At 35.3% G+C, this 26,495-nt stretch overlaps 1 long non-coding RNA gene across 17 annotated transcripts in view; it reads left to right on the top strand.

The window, feature by feature from the left end:
* LOC307193980 overlaps positions 1-26,495 on the top strand; it is a 109,862-nt gene that overhangs the window by 66,385 nt on the left and 16,982 nt on the right. For 15 of the 17 annotated variants that reach the window (XR_013830451.1, XR_013830452.1, XR_013830453.1 and 12 more), the window contains one exon: positions 12,029-12,232. This is a non-coding gene — a long non-coding RNA (uncharacterized lncRNA). Of the gene's footprint in view, positions 1-66; positions 121-12,028; positions 12,233-26,495 lie in introns of all 17 variants that reach the window. The other 2 variants (XR_013830460.1, XR_013830463.1) reach the window with 1 other exon arrangement.

The raw sequence follows: 26,495 nt of genomic DNA, 5'->3' as shown, positions 1-26,495 counted from the left end.
TAGCATTGATAAAGCTGAAGAATATTTATGCATATTCTGAAATATATGTTTATATGTTTGTTATAGTTATGAGGAAAAGCAACCAAACCTGAGGACTTGGGAAACACCAGAGAAATTACGGTGAATATTTTTGTGGCCCATTCTTTTATTCTGTGATTGTACTGCACATAGTAACACTGTTATTTTAAAAATATTTTCTAATTGTTTCATAGCTATATGCTTTGTCTCTTCTGTAAGCTTTTTGTTGATAAATAATTTTTGGTCCATCCTAGATGTTCTTTGTATCAAACTGACTGTAACCTTGGATTCAGAAAGTACTAAAAGTCTTAGTCAGTGAAGGGATGAAATCTCCCGTTTTAACATATTTATGCCAAAATGACGCAGAAGCTAGTCCAACAATAGTCGACCATATAGCTAGAGAAAACCTTTTGTATGATTTTATTTTATTGAACTTTCCAGTTTTACACTTATAGAAAGGATACTTTTGTTCGAGAACTCAGTGTTTGCTTAAGTATTCTCAGTTTGTAAAACATGACTTTAAAAGTAATTTAAATAAAATAAGAGCTATACGACTTACTAATTGCTGTCAAACTCTATGAAAACTCTGCAGTAAATAGTTTTCTCCTTATTATTTCCTGTCTGCATAGGCTTGGTAAAGCTGTTCCTTTCACTATAACAGAACAGCCAGCAAAGGTTACGTGTGCACCATTGGTGATATTAAATATATAAAAATATGATTTACTTTACATCATAACTATTTTATATTTTACTTTTCCCCTCATGTTTCTTTAAATTAGCTAGAATTCAGATTAAAAACAGTTGCTGAAAACTTGGAAAATTAAACCTGGGAAATACATAAATCTACCTAACTATATAGAATTTCATGATGAAATTATGTGGGTTTTTTCCCTATAATGTTTGAGAGTTCAAAGATATTTCCCGACTTTTAAAAAGATACATAAATTAGTTAATTTTTTTAAAAAATTGCTATGTTGGTGTAGGGAAAAAAACCCTCTTGAACATAGTATGAAGTTAGTGATTTAACTAGCATCTGTTGGATGAAATTATGAGAACAAATCGCTATTACACTTAAATGTAAAATAAATGTTCATATTCAACATTCCCATATAAGTTAGGATATTTTATGGGAGCTAAGCACCTAATAGTATTAAAATGGAGAATGAGTGAGGGTGGTCTTATGAAAGGTATCTAATGAATGATTAAGTAGCGTAATTACATAATTTAGTCTATGAGCACTAATATTATGGGTATGTATTTATTTCATACTCTTTAAAAATGTAAATATAAAGTTTCCTCCATCAAGTAGAAAGATTGATAGATTAATTAAAATGGAAAGGTTTTTGTAAAGTAGAAGTCAGCACGTACATCTGTAACTTTTCTGGATGATTTTAAAAACCCGCAGTTCCATTAAATTTTGAGAATTAATTAATCAAAGTGAAAGGAAGCCAGTTTCCCCTCCACACCACCTTCGAAAGTGACAGTATTTTCAGAAGTTATTTAAAATCCTTGACAAGCATTTAATAGATTGTAAATACTGTATTTTTTAGCTACTTCAAAGTTAAATTTTTAAGTTCATTTTTAAGTTACAAAAGTGTATTTTCTCATTGATAAAAAAATCTAAGTGATACAGACATGTGTAAATTAAAAAGTGAAAACCCTACCCTTCACTTCTTGTTCCATTCTCCAATTCCGCCACAATTGAGCTTTTTCTGCAAGCAAAGAAATGTATGAATACACATTTCTTTTTTCATTAAACATTGAATTATTATATACATATTTTTCTACAATTTATATTTAAAATTATGCATCTTGAATATTATTCTACAATAACATAGATTTTCAGAATTTATAGCTATAACTGCATAGCTTTCTGTAATACTTATGTAACCTGATGTAACTATTCCCTTATTAATGTTCATGTAAATTTTCTCCCCCTTTTTTCCTGAATAGTAATTATTATATGAGTATCTGTGTGTGTGCACGTGCATGTGATTTATCTATCCTCATGCGTCTCTGTAGTTGCTTTTCTAAGCTAGACTACTAGAAGCACTTTTTCTTTTGCTAAAGAGTGTGGGCATTTAAAATTTTGTTAGGTTTTACCTGTTGCCCCTTGAAATAGTGTGTCTATTTAAACTCTCAAAATAGATAGTAATAGTCCTCTTTTCTCAATACCTTCATCAACAATGAATATTATTTATTCTCTTAATTTTTAAACTATGATAGTATTTATAGATGGCTTTCTAATTTCTCTAAGGATTAACCAAACTAATGTTTACCTGAAGGGTTAGAATTGAGTGACAGCTTCTGAAAATGGGCATCTAAAACAGAATTATCAGAGGTAGAATAGTGTACTTTAAAAAGATTTTTTTTTAAGGGAATAGTAATGTCTTACCAAAATCAGTTGATCTTCAAAGTCAGTCTTTAAAACATATTGGAATATTGATATGTAGGAATTTCTGATAAGATTTTGGATTAAGTCCTTTTGAGAGAAATGAAAATATCGCTGTTTATTTGGAGCAAAGGTGATTATTATCACCACACATCTAGGTTAAAATAAGAAATTCTGTTTTGGACTTCTTGCCCAGACTTTCTTCTTGTCTCCCAATTTTCCCTTCCTTAAGTCCTTCTAATATATCCTTCAATTCACTTCTCCCCGAACACTTTAAATGTTCCCTGTTGCTTCTCAGCAATTAAAAATAATATCATAACTTGCAAACTTGTTCAAAAATCCAGTTTCTCAGTTCTCATCCCTGAAGATTCTGATTCACAAAGTCTGGAGTGGGTCGGATCATCTGGGTTTTCCATAGGAATGCCAGATGATTCTCCAGACTGTATCTTGAGAAAGACTGGAGGAAACTAGTTTAGTACTAACAGAGACTTCTAATAATCACCTTTTCAACCTCACACTTAATGTCTCTCTAGCCAATGTCTCTCTAGCCAATTGAACGACATGCTGTCTCTCAAACTGGATTCTGGGTTCTTCTGTCTCTGTGTTTGTATCTCTTTCCCCCTGGAAAGCCAATTCTCTCCTCTCCACCTCTATCTTTACCTTACCCCTCATGTCCTAACCTAATCCCACCTCTTAAACGAAGACTTCTGTTTTCTCATCCCATGATGGTCCACTTCCGCAGCATTTATCCACATCGTGCATTTGGTGCTACGGTGTAGTATCGTTACTTACGGTTCATGTGCGATTCTCTGTATCTCTTATCGTGCCTTACACATAACCAATGCTAAAAATGTGTTGCTTGGCTGGTTGAGTGAGTGAGTGATAATGTAATTAGACTAATAGGGAGCAGGTCAGAGAATGTACTTCAACCCCATGAAGCCACTTCTTGACATTTTGCAACTTGTTCTACTCCTCAGAGACTCCCTTGCTCTCATTTCAAATTGGATTGCTTGTTTTGGTGAATAAAACAAAAGCTAATGCTTACCATTTATTTGGCTCTGTTAATTACATATTTAAATCACCCTACATGCAGTGCTTGAGAACATTAATCCATAGCAGAGGCAGAGTTTAAAAATTATATGTGACATCTACTGATGCAGCTCCACACAATTTTTATCCCAGCAGGTGTAGGTTGCTAAAGGCCTAGATGTCTTAGCTTTCTTAAAGTAGGTTAGCTTTCTTCAAAGAAAATTAATTTTTGTTCAGAATGGTTTCTTATCAGTAGCTACAACATAATACTGTGATGAGGTCTTTAGAATAAATATAACATTTGTCACAAGTACAGCACTTGAAGTGCATTTGGTTTCTGTGCTCTATTCTTGCTATTTAGAACCAAATTATACAATTTAGCGTAGGTATGAGTATAACCCAGCACTGTGTTCATAAAAAAATGGGATATACTTCGTGCTACTAAAAAACGATAATTTCCTGAAAATGGAACTAGCATATATTTACCAGTGTTATCTAAAATTGTCTCAAGAAAAACACTATTCATTTGATAAAAACTTAATCGCAAGGTAGGCATCTTCCTAATACTGTTTCATGACATAGGAAAATTGGCACTATTTTTCCTCAGTTTTGAAAAGCAAACACTTGGTAAGTCACCTTGGAAAAATGGAGTTGATTTATTAATTTGTCATTTTCCGGGACTGAAAATATCTTGACAAATAAAAAGACGTCCATCGGACATATATTCCGTTCTCTTCAAACTAGCAATTTAGAGCATAAGTGGAACGTCTTTGGCCAGGCTGGTCTCCTGTAGGTCTGACTGTGGAGGAGCAGGTGTGTGCTTCCAAAGTGTCCTTACAAGTGTCTCAGTGGGGCTTCCCTCCCATGCCTCCGCAGGAGACAGCTCATCTGTTTAATCCTTATGTTTTAGTCAACCTTTCTTATTATGCAGACAGGGCTCTGAGGCTCAGCTGGATTTTGACTCTCTGAATGAATTGATGGGACTCTTTGATCTTAACTGTGTATTGCATCTGTTTCATTTTTCATCTTCACGCGTAGTCTTCCAAACTCCGATTCTAACTGGTGCTCTTAAAATAAATGGATAATTATACAAACAAACAAATAAAAATTGCCATTTAAAACTCAGCTACAAACTCCACTTTTCACGTTGGACATTTTTGTTGTTGTCGTCATAGTAAACTTTCTTGAAAAAAATCCCCAAAGCAATTTAATGCTGTTACTCTGTAAGGGACCACCAGACGTAAGAGTATTTCACTGTGTGTGTATGAGTGTGTATGTGTTTCGTGGGATCAGATTTGCATGGAAAATAAAGAACGACTGATCTTTGCAATTTAGTATATTGTATGATAGCGTAATATCTTAATAGACTATATTGAAGTAAGAGGCATACAACTTGCTTAGAAAAATCTATCGTAGAGCTATAAAGATCCTGCTGGGGAATAGTCCTCTTTTTGATGGGACTGAGAAAGACTGAGTTGCAGGGAAAATCAGGTAGAATCAGAACTCATCCACATGGAAAGATCATACTAGGTTATAGGACGCTAAAATAACATTTCTTTTAAACAAATTTCTAAAATGAAATATGTGTGTGTGAACTTGTGTGACGTGGGAACGGAGGAATGTTGAAGGGACAGCATGGATTGTTTCCTTCCCCACATTAAAGCAGATAAAGTTAGGATTAATTGAACCAGAAAATAGCAAGTTTTTATCTGAGTAACCTTTGATATTCTAATTTGGTATCTTGAAGACTTGTATTAATTCTTTTTATTTTGAATTCCCCACAAATCCTCATTTGTCTTTAAGTATACCATGATCTTGTGATGATAATGTAATGTCAAAGCTGTCAGAATAATTTCAGCTGAGCAAAAAACTGATGTCTCATAAGAGCCAGAAGCCCTTGAGAGTGTTATGAAAAGGTTTCTCTGGGAAAGGAGGAATATTGTGATATAACCTTCTAGTCTATTAAACATATACTTTATCCCAACATACATACACTAAATATACTAATAACTATTAGTGAATTGTCAGAATAAACATTTCCCTTAGAAATATTTAAAGTATATAAGGAATTTAATCCCTACTCGTAACCCTATCATCTTGCTGTTTTAAAAATATTCAGCTAACTTCCTTCCACTCAGAAGTACCCCTCAAACCCCTACGTGGTATTCAGCACCGACCTGGGGATTCTTTCATCACTATTCTTGTACTTGGCATATGGAATCTGAGAATAACTGTACAGGAAGGAAGTAGGGGCGTTTACGCAATCCTTCTTCAAGCACAACTACTCTAAACTACTCACTAAAGCTGGTATTACTCCCCTCTAACCCGTTTGTCTAGCTTACTACCCTCTGGGATGTGCTTTCCTTGTATTTATTTACTTATTTACTTACTTACTTCTTTCCTACTTACTTATTTATTACTTAATGCTTCCGTTGGAAAAAGAAGATCTAGCAACCAGCCAAGCAAAGATATGTGGTCTCAATGAACTTCATTTAGGTTCCCTGTTTTTATTTCTTTTAGTTTCTTATCTCACATGCCTGATTGTTCTGTTTCTTCTGTAAAATTGAAACAAAAATGCTTACACTCTTAGTCTAGGTATACAATGCCTGATTGTAATGGTTCTGTGCTGCTTGAACTTCTGAAAGTTACGGCCTTGCCCACATGAAATGGATCGACACAAGCCAAAATCTTATTTTATTTCTATGCTTTTCTGTGATTTACAAGTCCTGAAAAGTTCCAGTTGATGTTAGAATACTGTTCATTTGGTTCACCAATGTAATTCTCAGGTCAATGCAGCTTACTGTATTAGAATTTATTTGAAAGACGCTACATTGCTACCTGCACATTTCCTTACGTTCATCAGTTCATACCCATATAATTATTAACCTGCCTTCTTATTGCTTCTTAAGAGTAATTGGGTAATTCATTTGACCTATGTTAATCCTACCTAAATGTGAAAGGTGATTTTCTTACATTATCCTCCAAAGAAGGGGAAAACATTTATAGGTGTATTGGTGGAGATATTGTTTCTAACTATTACCTGCCACTGAAATGCTCTTGTACAAAATACATGGCTCTCTGACCATGTATTTTGGTCTATGACTGTCATTGCATGACCTCAATTCTTGAATATCTGTTGCACCCATAAATTGTCAGAGAACCAGAAGTTACCCAAGGCTGTGTCATTTTCAACTCAGAAGTTTGAACGACTAATTAGTGCGTCATGAAATCAACTTAGTACGTAGATCATAATCAGCATAAAAAGAGAAAAAAAAGAAATGTTAGAGCGTGTTGTGTATAATGAGACTAAGTATTGTTATCATGAACAAATTGTTTCAAAAATATTTTGAATGTATATGTGGTTCTTGCTTGTGCTGTAAATATATTTTTTTTTTTACCATGGATCTCAGTTGTTTTTTTTTTAAAAGCCTGAAAAACCAAACCAAACCAAAAGTGAGCTGGATCTTATAGCTTCTAGTAAGGTTTTGCCTGTATGCTGGGCTTTAGAATTTAGAGTATTATTTTACCATATTCGAGTTATACTTTTCACCAGTTAACCTCAAGCAAATCAAATGAATTAGCTTATTGCAATATAAATAATAATGAAAGCTTAGCAAATGTTTCCAGAATTGTTAAGAGCTAGGCTATATCAACACACTGAGGGTATAATATTCTTACCGATCAGACCATTTAGCTTTAAGTAGTTGTTTTAGAAACATGAATATTTAGTTACACAAGAGAAGCACAGAGACCACAGAAAAGGGATTTTGTTAATACCTTATTTTGTCATTGAGCCAGAGTAAATATAAACTTTGACTGTATACTTTTGTTATGACAAGAAAGAAAATAACAGTTATCACTCTTTTAAAATATCTCAAGGTTAAAATTTTTGCCTTTTCACTTAAAAAAGTCTTCCTAAATGTGATCCATTCATTAGGAATGGTATAATTGGGGATTTCCCCCTTGCCTTTGTATCCACCAGGAGTTAATGTAGAGAGGAAGCTCTGCTTGTCCTTTCATTGCGCACTTGCATTTTATTTCATGACTGAGAAATGTAAGTGCTGCTCTGCGAGGTCAGCATGAGAGAGAGAAGAAAGTTATCATTTGGTTGTGCACGTGTGTATATGGTTTAATATTTGTTGTCATGTCATTCTTACCCTCTGTAAAGTCCACAGTGGTGTGTAATTGGTACCCCGCAAGCAGCAGCACCAGAGTCACTTCAGAGCCTGTCAGAAACGTGGGCTGTCGGGCCCCACCCCAGACCTACCGAATCGAAATCCGCATTTTAACAAGATCGCCAAGGGAATTACATGATCATGAAACTTGAGAAGTGCTGTTATATAAACTAAGTATTACCAATTGCTATATGGACGTGTATCCATTTCGTGGATAACATTTTCTCTGGAAAAGAAAAATTAACAAGTGAGAAGAACCAGCAGTTTTTCATATCTTAGAGCAGCTGTGGACCATCTAACGGTGTTTATTATTAACAGTGATGACCATGCTGCTGCTGCTGGTGAGAGCACCTATTATCAAGTGCGCCCACATCTTGGCCATTGTGTCTAGTACATCAAGTAACACATTTAAGCATCTTCTTTCTCCTACCAGTTGGGTGCTGTTTTACAGATGAGGCAGTAGAGGCCAACGGTTGCCTAAGATCACCCTGGTGTGAATCCAGGCCTTCCAATGGCTAACATCTGTGACTGGTAGTCTCACCTTTTAAAAGTAAAAAAGCCTTATTTGTTTCAACTAGGGAGAAAACTTGCCACTTGAAAGATTCCTATGAAGGTATCAATTGACACTTGTTTAGATAATATTTTTAATTAACAGTGAGTTTTCAAATCTGTATATTTGAAAAGACAAGAAAAGCCTTAAGTTTTAAGCCCATATCAAACTTTAGGGTTATCAGTTCACAATCTATTATATACTGGGGGCGTGTAGCTGCTGTGTTGCATCTTGTGCCGCCTTGGCTCTAGACATTCTGCTGGCATCTAGGGAACTTAGCCTTGAGAGCAAACTGCCTATCTGAGGACAAACAATTGTACATTTGTAACATGAATAGAAGACGCCTTACTTGAAACAACTCTAAAATTGTACAGAATGTAGGAATGCAGTTTGTCTTTCATGTGCTGAATTAAATCCTTTATAAGGATGACATCTTTTGAGAAAGGAGATGCTGTAGGAATGTCAACATTTTGGCATTTACTGCGTGAGGAAAATCAACTTACGTAAAAAATGCTATCGATAGCTTGAAATATTTTTTCTTTTACTTTGTGTCTATATGAGGTGATGGATGTTCACTAAACTTATTGTGGCAATCATTTCACGACGTACGTAAGCCAAATCGTTTTGCTGTATACCTTAAATTTATACAGTGCTGTATGCAATTATGCACCAATAAAACTGGAAGAAAAAAACAAATTATGTAGAACTGGAAAAAATAGCATTAAGATGAGAGTTGGAAGCAAAACTTGACAAGGTCATGTTATGGTTCAGAAAAACAGTGTGTCCTTCAGATCAACTGGGCAAACAAGCTGGTGAACCATGTCCAGTAACACGGGGAAATGGAGGGTGTCTGGGCTTTTTTGTAAAGAAGCAAAGATGACTGCACATTCAAGTAGGGATAATGAAAAAAATTTTAAGTGTTAAATTTGATAATGAAAAAAATTTTAAGTGTTAAATTTGTTAATGTTTTAAATATATATATATATATATGCATAAATTCATACAATAGCAAAGAATATATTGTGAAAAGTAGTTCTTCCTCCACTCCTGCTCTCCAAGCCCCAGTTTCCATACTGAAGCAATCATTGTTAGTAGTTTCTTGTGTATTTTTCAAAGATATTCTCTTTATATACAAGCTTTATGTACAAAATCCTTATTAAACAAAATGATAACATATAGTACACATGGTTCTGCACCACTCTTCTTTCACTTAAAATGTATCCTAGAAATAATTCCATGTCAGTACTTTGTTCATTTTAATGCCATGCAGCATTCTAAGGTATGGCTATAACATAACTTATTTAACCAGTTACCTTTGGTGATTTTCTTTAGATCATCCTCAGTCTTTTGCTATTACAAAGAGTACTGCAACTAGGATTACTGTCCATGTAATGTCAAGCATATGTAATCTATGTATTCTCAGGTCTTCGTGTACCCAGTAATCAATGTATGTACAAGTCTGTATTCTGCTTTTTTCATTCAACATAGTCATAAGAATTTGGTTTTCTCAGTCATCCTCATTATCACATAATGACTGCATACAAGTAATTGCTATAATTTATTTAATAATTTCCCTCTTTGGGAACATTAGTTTGTTTGCATTTTCTCTTATAGATACTACAGTGATGAAAAACTTTGTGTATGTAACATATTTTATGCTCTTGGAATTTTCTGGAGGAAAGTTCCTTTTTTCTCTCAAAGTGTAAAGAGCTTTTTGACTCATTTTGAAATTCTGAGTCAGAATTATTTTCATAGGAGCAGATAGCATTATTGAAATGCTTGTTTTGGAATCTTATGAGAAATGTCTATTTTGAATTATTTTTAGGTATGAACTCTTTTTCAGTATTTTAAAGATATAATTTTGAATGAATATATGCCTAATTAATACATAGCCATCAGCATAAGGCCAAAGGAGTGATTTTTTTTGCATTATTAATTTATAAAGTCAGTAAATTAGGCCTTGAGGGAGGGTGTATGCAACAGAAGTGTTCATTTTTCATCAACATGTATTTCTTGAGAAGCTACTATGTGCCAGACCCCATGATGGTCACTAAGGCTACGACGATGAATGTGATGGGCACAGCTCACTTCCTAGCAGAGCAGTTCTAAAAGCCACATCTAAGATTCTTTGTCCTTGATGTTGTGTTACAACACACTCTTGTTCTCCAACATTTCCAGTTTCTTTGTTCTTTTGCTTTTAGGGTATCTGACTCATTTCTTAATATCAGCCCAAGATGTGAAGAGTAAAGAATATCTTACTCTCAGAAAGATATATATATATATATACACACACACACACACATATATATATATATGTATGTATATAGTTTAAGAATCCCTGAAGCCATATTTTCCCCTACCTTTCTGATATTGAAGAAACCCTTCGTCGTCTTAGGATGAAAATATCTTTCTCTGTAGTTTGTGGGATCCCTAAATCATCTTATCCTCATTGTATATATTTTAGATTGCATCTAAATACATTTATCTTTTCAGCAATTTAGCCTAAATAAACCACGGGCAGGGACTTCGGACCCTCTGTTACAGGAACATCTTCATGTGAAAATAAAATGTAAATTTAGGCTACATACCATGATTGATTAATACAGTGCATGAGAACTGCAATTTTCACAGGTCAAGATAACCATTTTGCTCCCCTTTAGGGAACCAAATATAAAGAATCCCTATGTAAAATTGCACTTCAAAATTGCATTTTAACTTTTCACCAAAATCTTTCATCCCAGAAAGACCCACTAATTTCTTGATGAATATAACTTTATTATTATAGTGTATTTTATTCTTTTTTAAACACTGTAGTGCAAACTTTTTACTTCATTGATGCTTAAACATTTCAATGGGAGAAAATAATTCTTTAGTAAATATTACATCAGTTTAAAGGTTACCGAGCAGATCAAGCTCTTCACTGACCAAGTGAATATTTCACTTTCAAAGATATTGTCATATCATTCTTTAGGAGCTTTACGTGTGCGGCCTAATATGCATTTAAATTTTACTAAATTCTGTATATGTTTGTGTATATCTACACATTTCTCTATGATTCAGTAGACTGACCTTTAGAAGGGAAAATGTGTATTAGGATGTAATGATACCTGTCTCTCAATCTAAGGTTGTATAAGTTATTGTTACCAGAGATACCCAAATTCGTTTCTCATTATTCTGTGTAAATATGATTTGAACTTTTATGTCAGGGTATGTTCCAGGAGTTGGAATTTATAGAGTACTCTTCTTGATGAAAAAGGAAAGGGTGGAGACAACTTCTTAATGTCAGAATACCGCTTCCATAAGTTGACTTAAAGCTATTTAGCCAGTAAGCTGGCTCCTCCTGGTAACAATCTGCTCATAAGCCATTACCAAGGTAGCACAAAGGTGGAAAAGAAAATACAAAGGCATCTGAAAATGGAACTCTGGTAGATTTTTTAAATTCTCCTCATTCTATTATCCCATATCCTTAATGTTGAGATTGAAGTCCTCCTTATTGCCACTTTGCACATACCCTACTGTTTGAACTAAAAACCCTAGGAACTCCATGTCTGAGGTCTGAGTGTATTCTTGGTCCCAAATCAATCTTGTCACTTCTCGGAAAGCAATGCAAGATAATAAGTAGTATTCACCTGATTGCTTTCCTGCTCCGAGACAGCTGGTGACGCGTGTCTTCCTGATAACCAGGAGTTTCAGATCTAAGGCAGGGATAAAGGGAAGCTGGGAGCTTGCGGAATCTAAATTTGACAGTCGATGGCTGAGGAGAGGGTCAGAAGGGATAGAATCTGTGACACGTATGAGAAAGGAACAAAATTTATCTGCTCTGGTTGCAATGATTAGATGTCTCTTTGTCTGGCTTTCTTACAGTGGTTGACTGATTGTACCTGCCAGCTGGCTAATATCATAATTAACAAAGTTGCTACTGCGTCTGCAAAGTTAAATCGAAAAATTTGCCAGTGATATGATGTCATTGTCACAAAGATCACAAGGGACTCGGAGTCGACTTTTGCTCAAGGTGGAACGGCGAAGCTGTGTAGGCAAAATGAGAAATCTCAAACTTGTTCAGCAAAGGTAGGTTTCTTTCATAATCCAACCTCCTGGGCTTTCTTATTAAGACTTTTGTTTGATGGTTAGTGGGCTTGTTTTTGGTTGTGTGACTAAAATGATTCAGATAAAGATCCACATGCTTCTTGAGCACTTACAGCACATTCTCAGGAAGCTTTGGGTTTTTTCCAAATATAGAAATTCAGAAATATAATGAAATAGCTTTTGATGCTGAGAATGGAATATAAAGCAATGTATTTGCCTGTTGTTGTGTCTAGCTAATCTTTATCAGTTTACAGACTATTTGGTAACAAATATCAATTGAGCATTTATATCGTATAGCACTTGGAATTATTTTGCTCAACAACATAAAAGCCACTACTTTGCTTTATTCTATTGTGTCAACCTAGGTATAGGAGTGAAAAAAAACAAGCGTAGTTATAGGATATGTAGAGGTTCTTTTTCAGTTTCAAGAAATGCTCAAAGTGGGGGGAAAAGGGCTGAGGTCTTGACTTAAGTCAAACACAGTGATTGGGGCTTTTTCTTTATAACACTTAGAAAGACTGGTATCTTTTGAAATCATGTGCTATTCCTCAATGTCTGTCTGGCCATTGACGTTTATACCTGTATTTTCTTTTTACTGTGATTTGCTTTGCTTGATTGAATATTCACGCTCTGGCGAGTTTCCCGTATGATAGCCTTCACATATTGCTAATTAATGGATGTGAATTATTGATAAGGAGGGGCATGTGCCTCTGTGCTTCCTCTGAGTACAGAGAGAGAGAAAAGCATCTCAAAAAATATACAGAAGGCAAAGTTTGGGTTATTTATGCTGTGTCACAGCACAGCTATAATACAAAGGCAATCGATTTGCAATGTAACTGGGGACAAACGTTAAGGTCCTTTTACTTTCCCCCCATGGTCATCCGGGCATTGTATCATGGCAGAAAAGCAGAGTAATTTGTTTCTTGTCCATTGCTATTTATCTTTTGTGTTAATAGCAGTTTTGAAACATCCTGAAATAACATTTTAGAAACAAATTAATGCACAGCACGTATATTTTTTAATAAGCCCGTAAACTTTCTCCTGGTTTTATTCTTAACCACGGGAGACTAGATATTTTGAATATACTCATTTTAAAATTTGACAATCAGATTTCATATTCTCAAATTTAAAAAATGAATCCTTTTATGGGATTATAAATTGTAAAGCCTTTAAGAGTCTGGATAATTTACAAGACTGTTTATTGAAATTTTGGTTAAATTTTGACTTAACATATCTCCAATCTTCACTAAAATTTAATGACGTTGATAAGAAAAACTGAAAGTTGAGGTTTAAGTCATTATTTTATTATATTCTGGACATCATTTTCGGAAGAGACTGTTATTTTCCTGATAAAGGCTCTCTTTCTTTTTTTTTCTTTGACTTTACATCTCTCCCTTCCTAGTATCTGGTACGTAATAGGCACTCGATACATATTTATTGAGTGAATGAATTAATGAATTTGAGTCTTTCTACTGCTATTCAAATATGGTTAACATTTGCTGTCTCCAAATCAATAACTTTTGTATGCAGTAAACATTATAGACAGAAACAAGTAGATGAATGGCACAATCACAGACAACAGGGAGGATTACGTTCCTAAAATAATATAATGTTGTTTTAACCTAAACCTCCATAATATTTTGTGTAATTGAGATTTGCTATTGTAAGAACTCAGCTGGAGGAGCAAAGGTCTATGAGGATTAGAAAGGGCTAGGAAAGTGGTTCACAGCTGATGCACCCGTTCTTTTAAACAGGATTATCTCCTGAGATGTGTAGAAATGAACTTTTGTCAGAGTTTCAAAGGAATTAATATTTTTGGTAAAATGTGCTAATGTAAAGAGTTAGAAGATTAGTGGTGCATAATGAAGGCAATGCATTCTTTCACATGGAAATAGGGATATAATAAATGTCCTGCAGGTGATTGGGGCTGTAGCAATTTTATTCAAGATTAAAGTTTGATTGACCTTTGTTGGGGTGATTAACCCTTCTGAAATTAAAAGCCAGAGCTGAATTATTCTGACCAATTTAAATGCAAACATTGAGCAGGTCGTATGTCATTCAAATAATAATAATAATAAACCCTCCTATTTTAATTTTCATTTTTGCACGTCTGAATGAGATGCTGCTTTGGAAGGATTACAGCTCAGGCAAAAGCATGCTGGTGGCAGAGAATACAGAATAACATATAGATAATTGGGAACATGTGGGAAGAGTCCCAGGCATTATCCCTCCCCCATTCAAAACATCAAAACCACCACCCCAACAAAAGGAGGGAGCCTGAAAGCAATCTCCACACACTGAAAATGTGTGCTCTCAGTAGAAAAACAGTCTGGGAATAGCCTGAAAATTCTAGGAATAAATAACAGTGACATCTCTATTCTAATCCAGTGCCAACCACCTAAACTGCATATTAGATCCACATTAAATCCATATGATGTCTTCTGAAAATGGGGGCTTTGGGGTACAGTTGCTTATGAAGCTGTTCATAAAAGTTGACTGTTTCCGATGACAGGAGTTTCATTCCCCATGGTCTCTGATAGTCTATGGATAGAGTTGGTATTTTCAAAAACATTTTAAGAGGAGCAAACCCTAGTTATTTACCAAGCTATGCAATGATTTGGTTTTATTTGTCTTTTTTAAATTTTCTTGAAGCCTTGTGAAAAGTTGAGTATTCACGTCGCTTCAAAACACTGTTTCCATTTTTCATACCATATTAAATGTTTTTATTCCTAAGCCAGTGAATATTTTTAGTTTTAGGTCCACCACATGGTGAACGCATCTTCCTTTTATGTGTCTGTGGACTATTAAAATGATAATAAAGGTTCTCTTCCTTCCATATGTAATTTATTTCTCGCTCTTTTCATCAAAGGAGTTACTCTGAATGTGTCAAGGTAGAAAAGTCCAAGGTATTGTAGTGTAAAAATTAAGAAGCCCGAGGTGTTATAGTTTCTTTTAGTACATGCTTTTCATGTACTCTTTTAATGTCCTTTTGAACAATGGGCTTCTACTCCAGGCCTATGAAGAAAGTCGAAGATGAAAAACTTGTGATAGACCGACTGAGATTATTCAGCTGGCAAAGTGACTCCGACATCCTCCAGAGAGCGGGATAATACCTTGCAGCATAGATTAATAACATGTTTAACTAAGATCTGTTTTCTATAAGGATAATTTCCTAATTCTTAATCGCGGGGCCAGTATTCAACCATAAATGGTAAACAAATACTTTCTGTACCTTGCCTGATAAAGTGTAGACTATCAGCTTTAGTTTTGGTACATTGAATTGTCAAACTTTTTAAAAAATCCAGCTGTTCCATGATAATATTTTCACTAAAAAAAATCAACACTACCATTAAATCAAATCCCTAAAATAAACATTACTAATTCTTCAGATATAAGTCAATAATCTTCTCTAATTTGATTATTCTTGTTTTACTCTTACCAGAACTGAATGAAAATAATTTGGAACATTACAATGTATTGTAAATGCAGCATTTTCTAAGCATAAAATGCTAATGGGCCAAACTACTGATAACATCTCGGTGTTGCCATTAATACTCAGCAGTCTTTTCCATAAAAGAAAATCATGGCACGAGAAGAGAAAGTCATACTGTCTTAGGGTAGAAAAGATAATTGGTGAAAGAGCAAGGTCAAATAGATTATATTTTGTTAAATCCCAAATCCAATCATTTGTTTTGCTTCAGTGTGTTTAGAAGACATTTTTATTTCTTTGTTGCCTTTGTTTCTGGCAATCTGTTTCCCTCTAATCCATCCAGTCCCAGACCTGACATTTTCGCTTTTAGTTATGAAATAACATTCTTTGCCATTAACAGGCCAAAATTAATCCGTCTGATATTTTCATGGGGCACACATTCTAGTTGGAGTCCTTCTGTTCAAAAAAGCATACGGTTTTAAAAGTGACTGGTGGCATTATTTTATACATTGCATATTATTTGCTAGTCAACAATTTAATTCAATTCCACAAAAATGTAGAGTAGGGCTACCATGAGCAATTTTATTGTTCTGGGCTAAAGAGAGAGAACAAGTGGCAAACTCGAGGATTTTCAGCATTTTAAAAATCAATAAGAGTGAAAAACTAGTCAGGAATTTTTCAAGATGTTATTCTCTTTAACAGACACTCATTCTAGAATAAAATTAGTGGGTTATGTCAGTCCAGTGAGTTCATTTTTGTAATTTGTTTGGCAAAATAATATGCTCTCAAGACAATAAATGCTCTAATGTTGACTTTCTGGCTAATTGTGAAGGTTAGTTCCCTAGCTTTAGTTTTCAAGTGAATTGGAAGGCCCCCTAATAGAGTGCAGTGGCCTCTGGCCTATTGATGCATTCCCTGCTATTTATGTTAAATGATCACACCACCTCTACATAATACCTTGGAAGCTGGAGAACTGCTTAATGATAACTTTGACTAAAATGCCTTTAGCATTAGTATTTCTGGAGCCATCACTGTCTGACCTTTATTCCATTTCAACATTTATTGAGCACCTCCTATGTTCCAGGTACCCCCTCCAAACAAGGGAGTTGGGTCTATGAGCCACATTTTATGAACCAGAAACTAAGACTCAGGGTGGAGAGTGATTTGCCTGAAGTCACATAGCAAGTCAACGGCACAACCTGGGTCGGAAGCTGGTGCCGTATTTCAAGGTCTTTGAGGCCAGAGCTGCCCTTGCATTGTCCGTAGTGTTCACTTTGCCAAAACTTGGTTATTGTGCACACAGGATATTTACCACTTTCCCCAGATGAAGGAATTTCCTAAATCGCAGGAACTACAATGAAAGAATTAATTCTCTCCTGATTCATTGCTAAGGAAGTAAGAGAAGAGGTGGTTTAGAACGACACAGATTATTCACTGGCGTGTCCGGGCAATGAATGTCACTTAGTTGGCTCATTTCATGGAGAACAGAAATTGTCCTCCGCAAATACTGATCATTTAGTTCATTGAAAACCAGTCTTCAGGCTCTTTTAAAATTGTCTTTAAAATGTGTGTGCTTACCTATCTTCCATTTAAAATTCATAAATAATTGTGTCTAACAGAGTCCGAGTCAGAGGAACCTCCATCCCACCTCATCTACCATCATTGGTTGAATAGTTGGACAACCATTGATAAATGTGCCTCCAGATTTTATAATTCCTGCCCTTGAAACTGGATATGAGCACAGAGTCTGTTAGATTTCTACTCCATAGGGTATTGTCCAATTGTTTATGCCAATTGAGTTTAAAGGAATATATAGAGACATTTTTTTAATAAATATTTTAAAAATATGAGTTCTATGGGGTGACTGTAATATGAGAAAAATACATCATGCTACTTGGCAAAAACAATTTTGCTTCTCATTTCCTGATTTATTATGAGAATAAAGGAATTAGCATGGGTTAGACAAAAAGTAAATCTCTGAAAAATTGGCCTAGGAGGTCCCAAAAGTTTGGGATTGACAGATAAATTTTTCTATTGGAGACTTGTTCCACCTTTTGAAAGTTGGTTCTTTTGGTCTACAAATTCTCAGAGCATGGCTCAGAGGACCGTGATGGGTCCAAATTCATCTCTGTATCTACCCATAGGGCCTAGAAAAGTGCCTGATGCAGGTAGGTACTGAGGAAATGTTTGTTAAATTGGATTGAAAGTGACTATTACCACTAAATAATGCTAGGCATGCTGAAATCAATACTTCACTTAAAGACCTGGTGTCTGCACTAAGAAATAAACTAAGAAATAAAGTTTCAGACTTTCAAACTTCAAAGTCTGAAAAGGGAAGAGAGAAGTTGAGAGAGAGAGATGTAGAGATAGTTATAGCTATATTCTCATATCTACATCAGGATGTTTTTTAAAATGGCCCAATTTTCTCCTTTACTTAGCTTTACCTCTAGGCCTATCAACCTATCCCAGCCCTGACTTGTTAGTCACTAGTTAGTCACTTAAAACCTACCGACAGTGAAGCTAGTTTTCCTGAACTGATTAGAGTATTTAATCAAAATGATCATATTGGATTATGTCTATAGGAAAACAGCGAAAATAATTCACAATATTCATTTTGAAAATGCATGAAAAAGCAACTAAAGGGCATTGTGTAGAACCAGGAAAGTTTAAGAGTATTTGCAGGAAAATAAGAAATTACTATTGTGATTCTAACTGCAAATGAAAGTACTTTGCAGCAGAGAAAATTAAAGTGTGTGATAAGACAATACATACTGAGAGCATCTTCCCTAAGAGTTGCTATGCGGGATGGGAGAGCAAGTTTGACCAACATCTCTTCTAATGAGATAAATATTTGAGCATTCATTAACCATTTGAGTCCTGCGTGATGATGATTAAACCCTTAGGCAGATGTGAATCAACTTTACTATGTGGAAACATTGAGGAAAACATTTATGAAAAATATGACCCAATTTCCGAAAATACAGGCCAATTAAAGTTCGAGATTTAATTTAGGGATTTTTACTCTGTCTGCATGATGTATATATTAATGATGATGTCTCTCCTCTCATTCTTCATCTTCTTAAGCAAAAGGGGATTTTTACTTATTGACATATTACTGAAGAATCTAGTTTTTCTCCAAAATTACACTTTTTTTTGCATAAATGTGCCTAATTACCTGAATTCAGTTTTGATTAGCAGTGTTAATTGATGCAGCTGTGGATGGGATCTGTTTACCTAAATTACCATGTGCAAACAGCAATATGTCTGGAAGTGAATATGCTAAACTGAAAATACTAATTAGCTAAGACAGATTGTTATTCAAGTCACATCGTGGAGCTTTCTAATGAAAGCCTGGATGTGTCAGGGCTTTATGATATTCAGACAGAAATGTCTATATTACATATGATTTCTAAATTTAATTCATAAGAACAGATGGGATGTCAGCCAGTGTTCTTCTGCCTTATTCCAGTATTAATGTGAATATTTTACTCAACTGGAGATATATTCATACGGCTTTTTTTGCTAAGAAACTGGTTGTGTGCTTTGACAGTGTGTCAGTTCTGTGCATTCAGAGTCATCTATTTCTTGACCAATATATTCCTAGATTATATCCACCTACTGTCCCAAAGATGAAGATAAATAAACCACCTTGCACGTTTAATCACATCAACTGGCTAATTTAATGAAATCAAATAGCAGAAAGTTTAGTTAAATAGACAGCTTACACTGAGTTGTATTTTATGGGTGTTTTCTTCTTGCATCCCAAATTAATAATAATAATAAAAGTTTGATCAAAGGATTCTTAAGAATCAGCAAGCAGTTTGCAGGGCTGAAAGGTGATTTCTCACTGTCTTCAGATTGCCCGGCATCTTTAATCATTTAAAAATGAATAGAAAAGCAGTGCTTATTTTCAAGTGCCCAGTTTTAAAGTATTACAGCTTTTTTTGTCTGAGGTTACCATTACCTTTGTCCTAAAGCATGATCTGCTTTGCTTAAGGATTCTCTCCAAAGAAAGCATTAATCTTTTACTGTCTGCTCAGGCAGGCACTCAGCGCTCATTAACGGCAATGTAACTTAGAGGTACCCAAAGATTATAGTACAAATCCTGCACATCATATAGTGAAGAAATAATGGACCCATATTCTTTTTCCCAAGAGGCAAAATAACTGTGCTTACTGCATAATGTCTCTTCTTCCCAAAGGCTGTGAAAATAAGGCCTCTTGACTCAAACTTAAGAGTTTAAGATCCCTTATTAGATATTTTAAGATGCCATGAGCAAAATGGGGATAATTTTCATGATGCAAATTTGAACATAATTATAGTTTGGCATATTTAATTTAGGTTTAAGTGAGAATTATAATTACCAAAAATTGAATTATTTCAATTATGCTAATTTCTATCCCCAAAGTTTTATGTAATTTGAGTTCTCTAATATAGGTTTAGACCCAGCAAAATTACAATGGAATCTAGTACTAAAAATAAGGAATTTGTGAAAATGACTCTGCTCTAGTTACATTTTAGCTGCAAAAAATGTTAAAGCACTCTTAACTAGCCCAGGAGAACATGCAGTGCTTGAAATACCTTAAATCAAAGTAGAAAGAAGGAACATTACACACTGCTTGGACCATTTGCATTCCATTTTCTATATCAATACCAATTGTAGTGTAGTATTGCTATTTGTTGTCTAATCAATAAGGCTAATCCCAGTATTTTTAAAATAAAATTCATGTATGTTACAGTTATGGTTATTTAATAAGTACACTTTGAAAAGTCACCTTCAGAATTGTCTTGCCTTTTATTATCATTTTACCATTAGTCTTTTCAAAGAGGCTTAATGTAAAATTCCTTTATTCTCAGAATTTCTTTATTCTTGAAAACTTGGAAGGTTTTCTTTCCCAGTAGGTAATGGTAATTTGCTGCATTGTTCTGTAGACAGTCCAAGAGATTTACTGTTATAGAAACAAAGTGTGTGTGTGTGTGTGTGTGTGTGTGTGTGTACACACACATTCATAAAATCACCTAAGTGAAGAGTTGAATTCGGACACTAGTCAGTCAACCAGTTTGATTGTCGGATGCGTTTACTTTCTATGCTGCTGGATTCACCAGAGCAACTGCTGAATTAATGTAAGTCTGCTTTCCAAGCATAGATAAAAGAAGAAAATCCTTTCTATAAAGTTCAGCCATCTATTCTATTCAAAGCAGTGTTTAGGGAACCTTTGCTCACCATTAGATTCCCTAAATATTGTAGTCAAAGTTTCTTTTTGTCTCCACGTGGAGACATGAACTTGTTCTGTGTCAGAATCTTTTCTAGAATCTTTGTTGACGCATGTGTGCATGTCTACGTAATAACCTTAAAATGGGAAAACAGGTCAGTGATGTGAAATGTAAAATGGAGTTAAGGAGTTTTATCAGACATTCCAATGAATTGTCTTTAGGCAAATCACTTAACTTCAGGGTGCAAATTAGTTAATTTTAAGAATAAATATAGTCTTCTTTCTGACTTATTAAGGCTTTATCACTTGTGCCCAAGGTTCAATGGATCTGTAAATGAAACGTAGGAATCTTTTCTTTGAACTCTAATTGGCATGTGGGGGAAGCAGGTCAGACTGAGCTAAAGGCTGAGGGACTTAATCCTTTGAAGAAATTTTGATTTAGTTTTATTGCTTCTAAGTATTACTAATATATTCTAAGATTAGTTTGACTCTTTCACTGCTTCGTGTGTGCTGGTTTCTTTTCAGAAGGATAGTTTGTAGGCTCCCTGAGGGATGTTTTTTACTTCTTTATTAAATCTCCCCTCTGCCTTCACGCAGCTTTATCACAGGACGAGGGGTATGCGCACAGGTTCTCGTGGAATGAACTGTGGTTACCACTGAGTAAAACTCATGGTCATTAACCCCATTTATAAATCTCAGTAACTTAAGTTACAGGATCCCATGTATTATCTGACCCAGGGGCTGTAAGACATTTAAAACATTTTTAAGCTTCTGGTTATTTTGAAAAAATCGCATATTTTTGATCAGTTTATGTTTTGGTCAAAGGAACCCTAACATTTCACAAAGGATAGAATTCATTTGAACTTGCTCCCTGAAAACTCTAACTAACATATGCTACACTTGAATTAATGCAAATGTCAAATGAATGGGATTTGAATGGGTAAACACAGCTTAGTAGACAGGCAGACCTAAATGCAGATTTTGCCTGTCACGTGTCAGCCGTGTGATCTTGGGGCCTTTTCTCAATTCTTCTGGGCCTTAGTTCACCCATGTAACAGAGAGAGAATGATACCTACTTATAGTGGTGTTATGATGAATAAATTATATAATGTATGTAAACACCTTAACTCGATGCCTGTCATCAAGTTGACAATAAATAATAGATACAATTACTGTATAAAATATAGTTGCTCCCTATTAAAGACCAACAGACACAATTAGAGAAATACTTTTAATGTGGCATTCATTGACTCTTAAAGTTTTATGCAGTAAATTGATTCAGATTTCCCACCAGTATATATACAAGCCCGTTTATCCCAGGTATATAGGTACACATGGCGTATGTATACACATACACATATCATTTATATAGGAATGAAATTAGACACCCAGCTTCCCAAGGTATGTAGTTCATGAACCTTCTTTCTTATAGCTATCTAACACTTCATAGCTCAAAAACTATTCTGTACACATTATCACATATAATCTTCACAGTAACAGGGTAAGGCAAATGGCATTACATTCTTCTTTATAAACGAGATACGCAGAGATGTTAGGTGACTTACCCAATGTCTCTTACTACAGTGAGGGACAGGGCAGGGGGATAGCGGGGAATAAAGGAAGGAAAATACACTCAGAGTCTTTATCTGGGCTGTTTGGAGAAAAGAAGCTAATGATGCTGTTTCTCCATGCAATATTGGCAGAGTAATGTCCTAAGAGAATATTACTAGATTTAAGTATAGGACCCAGGGATGAGTGTATTATGAAATCCAGGACATTATCCAGGTTTTGACAGGTGGAGTGGAATTTGTTTCTCCTCAACAAAACTTTAGTAAGATATTCTGACTCATTGATTGTTCGTAATAGTTAGACATTATCATTTCCACAGATACTACCAGGGCTTATGTGGAAATGAGGTGGGCCTTATTTGGAAAAGCTGGGGCCAGGAACTGAGGTCTCCCTCAGGCCTGGAAAAAGACCCAGAGGTCTAAACATGGGTGCAAGTCTAGGGATTTCTTAAGATATTAGCACCTGGAGCCAGATTTCTGAAAAATGTATTCTTCCTTCATGTAAGGAGCTAGGATAAGAGAGGGGAAATGACCCCAAAAATGCCATTTCACCCATTTGTAATTTGTTATGTTGGGTTAAAATATTTCACTGATTCAACAAATATCTTACAGGTACCTTGTATTTGTGAGATATTGCAAAAAGCACTGTAGGTATATAGAATAGGGATATAGAAACATAAGACACAGTGCCTTCAAGAATTTTACATAACTATCCTATCCTTGTATACCTATTATTGCAACAGCAATATAGTTTAGGTGGTAAATTCTTCCTCCTTTAATTCTAAAATTATTGATATCAAGTAATGCGTTTGTCCATTCATATGTGCATTCAACGAGCATTTTATTCCTTCCTGCACTGAGTAGTGGAATATGAATGTAGCTTTTGAAATTGGATGGGCTGGGTATACATCGTTATTTCTCCTCTAATTAAAGGTGGGGCAAATAATTTAAATCTTCAGCTTGCTTATCTGTATAAAATTGGGTTGATCATAAAAAGATTGATATGGGAATTGACAATATTTATAAGGCACTTCCCACTGTGCAGGGCACACACAAGTGCTATTATTTCTTGAAAGTGAAGGCTCTTCCGCTCAAGGGTTGTTAAAATAGTTGGAATGGATATACACATACCTAGAGCAACTAGAGAATTCTAACATGTGAGTAAGTACACTCTAACATGGTCCAAACTCCACAGGTGCTGACGGAATTTAGAAACAGGAAGGGTCTTTTAGAGAAAGAGAAAACAGTAGCAAAAATGCTTTCTGAACAGGGTGGTGTCGAGATTCTAGCCATGCCTTTCCCAGCATATGCAGCCTGATGAGCATCTCCCTGGAGACCATTGTTAATTTAGGAACCTACAACATCTGTGCAGTTTAAATAAGACCAGAGCCCAAATCCAAAACCACATAGAACACGATTTCTTATTCAGTGTGGTTGAATAGGACAACACCCATCCCTGGGCTTTGATTCATACACTACATGGACCTAATTGACACCGGTTGTTGCCTTTTCAGATAGCATGCATGGTAGAGTTTTGGTGTATTTGGACTCGTTCAGGCCTCTTATGTCCAGAAGTTCCAAATTACTTTTTTGCCATTAGCTTGTCAAGCTTGTCTTAAGCCCACTTAATGAGGTCTGCCAGCGGAATGCCTTTTATGTTCTGTGGCCTTTATGCTTTAGTCTCAGCTACTCTCAACTGTGGCTAAGTTAATGAAGTTGCCACAGTGCTCGCTTGTCTGCTGCTTTTGAAAACACACCTCGTATGTGTTTGGGTATTTAAATTCTGTTTTCTGGCTTTTAGGGTTTATATCCTCGTAGTGCATTCAAGTGCTATGGAAATAAGACCAGATGGATGTGACAACCAGCCATTCGGGAAATTACATACACATTACATTTTAGAAAACCAGTGTACATATGTCTTTCTGGATGCATTCATATGCTGGATTATTTTTGTTGCATCCAAATGGTTGGGATTTCAATGAACCAGTTACCTAGAATGTCAGCTGGAGAATTCCTTTCGGAGGAAAAGCATAGCCTGCAATGAGCCATTTTGTCAAACCCAGTTGAATATGGAGACAGAGTAAAGGTCACTCTGCATTTCTCTGCCTTCCTTTAGTTTTCTCCTCAGCACTCTTCACTACAGACATTATATTATAAAGTTGTCTATCATCCCCCTAGAATGTGAACTCTATAAGGAGAGGAAATTTTTCTGCTTTGTTTAATACTGCAGTGCTTGATACATGGTAAGCATGCTGTATGTAATAGTGAATAAATTGACCATCACTGAGATAATGAAATGGTATTTAACTCCCCCTTGTGCTAAAACCAGCATAACATGGAGATTTTCTTTTGTCTCTTAAATGATGAACATAGGATTGTGAATAATGATGATGATGATCATACCTAACACTTATATAATGTTTCCTATGTGCCAGGCACTGTTCTAAGCATCACAGGAACCTTTGGTGGGGGGACTGTTATCTTATGGATGGGGGATCTGAAGCACAAATACTATGACAGAGCCCAGGTCCAAACTCATCAGCCTGCCCTTCGACAGTTGATGTGCTGTCAAGATGTGGCTTCCAGGGCTTGAAAATAAGTCATCTCAGGAGTTTATCCACCCTTTCGATTAGCAAAAATCATCACATAACCATGATTTATTAGTTCTGTGCTATTCTTAAATATGCTATTCACTTCAACACAGTGGTGCAAGGAGAATTACTCATATTTCGCCCTAAGAAGTGGGAATCTGTAGAGGCAATCACTTCTTGTATTTTGTATTACCCTCTTCATTGATTTGCCTGTCTACTTACTCTTCTGTGGAAAGGGGAAGACTAGATGATAAATGCTGTAAATAAATATTTCAAGTTTCTGTGCTCATTAAAATATTATGTTAACAAGCCCAAAGCATAATGTCAAGCTAAATGAACTACTGGCATTGGGGATTCTACCTTGGCTTACTCATGGTTACTCAAGTTTTATTCTTGCTAACACAAATGGTGATGGAATAATCACATTTAGATTTGAAATCAAAACATAGAACTTTTAGCAACAAGTGTGTCAGTCCAACTGGGTTTATTTAGGTTGATTAAAGATTAGTTTCTATAACTCAGCACAGACCTCCCATGGTGGTGTATGCTTTGTCCCAGGTGAGTGCCAGAAAAGAATCGTTAATTCCCTACTAATTGGCAAAAATCACCTCCAGACACATAGGTAATCAGGGAGTGAACAGTATATAGAATGTAACGTATAACAGATCTTCAGAAGAATAGCACAGTTTTGAGGGATGCATTTGTGTACTGAGGGAACAGTGTTCCACAGCCATAGGGACCATATCTTCACTAGAAGTGGGAATTATGTTCATTACCTGTATATTCCCTGAGACCTTTCCTGTTGTCTATCCACCTAGCTGTATTATTTTACCAATTCATTCAAATTAATCTTCCTGCCTTCCTTCTTTTCCTGAATTTATCAGTTCCATGAAATCTCATTCAGAAATGAAATAGCTTTATTTTGGGTTTACATAGTCCTACATATTCCTTTTATATAATATATATTTATATGGTGTGCAATTTTAATATTACCTAATATGGTAGGATATCAATTCCTGCCCCTACTAACTGAATGAGATAGTGAATGCAGAATTACTTAGCAATACTGAGCACATGGTAAGAAAACCCAATAAATGACATCCGTTATTAGGCATCAATTTCTTGTAAACATACTCAAATACACTGGAAGAAAACTGAAGAAATCCATTTTGCACAAGAACTTTTGGATGAGCCCATAATTTTTCTCATTCAGGGTCAGATAAACAAAATCATACGTTTATGATTTAAATTACACTCTTGGATTTTATCATCATACTCTCTCTAGTCTGCTTCCTCATACCTTCCCTTTTATATATTATGAAATGAATTGGTCTTTGTCTAACAATCATCATCATCATTATCATCACCATGATAACTGTATCTCAGAAAAACACTTAACAATATTTACAGAGTACTTTACAGTTTATATGGCACCTCCTGTTA

The sequence above is a fragment of the Stenella coeruleoalba genome (genome assembly GCF_951394435.1).
Source record: "Stenella coeruleoalba genome assembly, chromosome: 11".
NCBI lineage: Eukaryota > Metazoa > Chordata > Mammalia > Artiodactyla > Delphinidae > Stenella > Stenella coeruleoalba.
Note: the sequence above shows the minus strand (reverse complement) of the source record. Positions and strands in the feature narration are given on the sequence as shown.